Here is a 3,485-nt window from a genome sequence, read left to right as displayed (position 1 = left end):
CTTCGAGATAGACTAGCACAGACTCCCTACCGTTGCCTACCCAAGGTGTACTTCGAGAGAACAGCCTGGCAGAACCAGGAGGACGCCTACGAAGAGCCCGACGAGAGGTTAAAAGTTGCCTCCTGCTCCATTCACGCTCAGGGCCTTGCACTGTTCTGGTGCGACTGAGAGATGGAGGTCCTTCGCAAGGGTTGGGATGACTGCTATACGGAGATGACTAGAGCCCTATCTACACTCTCACGGCTATACGGAGGAGACCCAGTGGAGCTGTCTGTGCCCTCGGATGATGAGTCAGGACTGTGGAGAGGCCCTACTCCTGAGTACCACCCTAGAGATGGTGAGGTGGACAACAACGGCTTCCCGCTCTCCGACTGATAGGACCGCTTCTGATCTAGTGCTAGGTTCAAGTTAGCCTCACTATGATGTTGTAGCTTTAGAGACTACCAACCCCATGATTCTCGATGTAGTAGCATGATGATCCTCGTGTAATCTTGAAGGCTTCAATTGTAGATCTCGAGATACACCTCTTTTGTATGGTGCCTTTGCTTGAGTGATATGGATTTTATGGTTCTTATGCTTCTTATTGTCCATGTAAAATTATTTGTGTGTTTTATATATCTTTGTATTTCTCTTATAATTTAATTAACCCCCTACCTAATTTCTTGAGAGTAACCACTGATTACGATCTCATTTGGAATAGACGTCAGGATTAAGGAGGTCGGGACGGTTGCTGCACCATTTTGAAGAGGCGGCCAACGAGGATGGGTTTAACCCTGGTAGAGGTCGTGGTCACTGTGGAGGTCGTGGTCCCTGAGGTGGACTTCATGGAGGTCATCATAGAGGGTGGGGTGGACATGTCCCAGAGATGGAGGTACGAGAAGATGCAGCTAGTGCTAAGGGAGAAGCTCACCAGGAGGGTCAGGAGGAACAGGAGCAGAACATGAATGCTGGAGGTGTAGAGGACCAGCAGGCACCACCGTCACCTAACCTTGCAGAGGTGATGGCCATTCAGACGCAGTTGATGCAGACCATGGTTGATGCTTTGCTCTAGTACAACTAGGAGGGAGGAAAGTGTAGGAACCTACCAGTTGAGACTTTGCAGAGGAAGGTTGAAGGGTTTACCAAGCTTCGTCCACCCACGTTCGACAACTCTGATAACCCACTGGATGCAGACGATTGGCTGAGGGAGATTGAGAAGAAGCATGACCTGACATATTGTACAGATGAGGAGTGTGTGGCGCTGGCCACTCACCAGCTGATCGGGACAGCATGTGCTTGGTGGGATAGTTTCTATGACTCTCACGCAGACCCAGCTCACATCACATGGGACGAGTTCGCTGCAGCTTTTCGCAACCACCATATCCCAGAAGCAGTCATGGATTGAAAGGTAGATGAGTTCCGAAACTTGAAGATGGGGAACCTGAAAGTGCAAGAGTATGCCAACAAGTTCCAGGAGCTGATGAGGTACACACCGGATGACTCCAACATGGAGAAAAGGAAGATGTACTAGTTTCGCAAGGGACTTCACATGGCATAGAGATGCACTTGTCCACTCACAACTGCCCTACTCTGCATGCACTTGTGGGCAAGGCACTCCGAGTGGAGAAGTTGAGGCTGGAGTTCGAGGAGTTCCGTGGACATGAGAGGAAGCGTCAGGAACGGTCTCAGAGGCCGAGGACGGGACCCTCACCGTTTCAGCAGTAGAAGCCACGCAGCTACCTTCCACAACAACAGTAGTACAAGAACCCTAGTGTAGGAGGAGGAAGTTTAGGTACTTGGAAGCCAAGGCCCCAGCAGCCTACCGCACCTGAGGGTGCAAAGTTGATCATCTGCTACACATGGCGACAGCCCGAGCACAAGTCCTACGAGTGTCCACAGAAGACTTAGGCAGGAGGACAGAACCACAGTAGCCAGTACTAGATTCCCGTCAAGACACTAGCACCAGGAGGACCGCCACTGAGCAATCAAGCAAGGACAGCACCGCCACCTACTTGAGGATGTCTGAACCACTTGACCGCTGAGGACGCCGCAGTAGCTCAAGACATCGCTCTAGGTGAGTTTCTTGTTGATTTAATCAAAGCTATAGTTTTGTTTGATACTGATGCCAAGTTTTCCTATGTTTCAACCAAGTTTGTGGAAGAACAGTCTCTCCCCACTACACCTCGACCAAGGCCTATTATCACAAGTTCTCCCCTAGGAGAAGTCAGGAGCACCTTACAGTGCACGGCAGTACCGTTGGTGATCGAGAAGCAACAGTTCCTAGCAGATTTGACAGTGTTGAAGTCTTCAGGCATAGATGTGATCTTGGGAATGGATTGGTTGGATAAGAACAAGGGACTGGTTTTGTGTAACGCCTGCTTCATCAGATTGGAGCGTCCGAGCATAGTTCAAGTACAGTTTGAGCCGTGTACCCCAAGACAGCCCTGATACTATGCAGTTTGTATTCCAAGACCCTTGAAGAGGTACCCGTGGTGTGTGAGTTTCCTGACGTGTTTCCAGAAGAGCTGACAGAATTACCCCTAGATCAGAATGTGGAGTTTTTGATTGACCTAGTACTCGGTGCAGGACCGGTAGCACAGTGACCATACCAGATGTTGAGGGATATGGCTACTCTATGGGTCTGCACCGACCTGGATACTGGCCGGACCTTACAAGTGGGCCCGCCCGACTAGGGCGTGCGGGCCGAGGGCACGAAGTTACTTGAAGTACACGTCAAGGCACCAAGACTATCCAAACCTACTTGGATATCATGGAACACGTATTACAATCTGACTCATATTTCTTTCCATGTAACTACCGAGTAGATTAGATTCAAACTGACTTGTAACTCTTGGTCGTCAGCCTATATAAGGTGGCTAAGGGTTCCCCCGAGCGTATCCCCATCATCAGATAAATCTCGAGCAATACAATCTAGCATACATGATGTACGGTATTACTCTCCGGAGACCCAAACTTGTCTAAAATCCTTGTGTCCCCTTCGTGTTCTCATGATCACCTTCGAGTTCTTGATTTAGCAATCACTCTCATCTACGAATCAACCACTTAGGTAACCCCCTGGTCGACTGTCGGGCTTATAAATTCGACAGTTGGTGTGCCAGGTAGGGGGGGTTGAGAGATCCTTCTTGCGACCTCGACGGCATCCCGTCCCGGTGCAGTTTTTCCTGAGAGCATGAAGGACTTCCTCACCAACCTAGTCCAAATTCAATTCGAGACCATGACCGCGGATTCCGATCCGACCACTTCTTCGGTCGACTCGGCGACTCCCGTTGACTCGACAACTACAGTCAACTTGGTGCCCAGCACTGACTCAACTTCCATTGGATCTGCTCTGGCAGAACAAGTTCTCCACCCAAAGATCATGATGCCGCTCGCCTAGCAAGTCGGCGAACTCTCTCTCTATGAGAAGGTTCCAAATCTACTCACCGGCACCCACCCACCCATGCCCTCCGACCTGATCATGGGGCTAGATCATATTAGCATCACTA

The sequence above is a fragment of the Setaria viridis genome, chromosome 3, assembly GCF_005286985.2.
Source record: "Setaria viridis chromosome 3, Setaria_viridis_v4.0, whole genome shotgun sequence".
In the NCBI taxonomy this organism is placed as follows: Eukaryota; Viridiplantae; Streptophyta; class Magnoliopsida; order Poales; family Poaceae; genus Setaria; species Setaria viridis.
The sequence above is the reverse complement of the archived record's forward strand: the minus strand, read 5'-3'. Positions refer to the sequence as shown.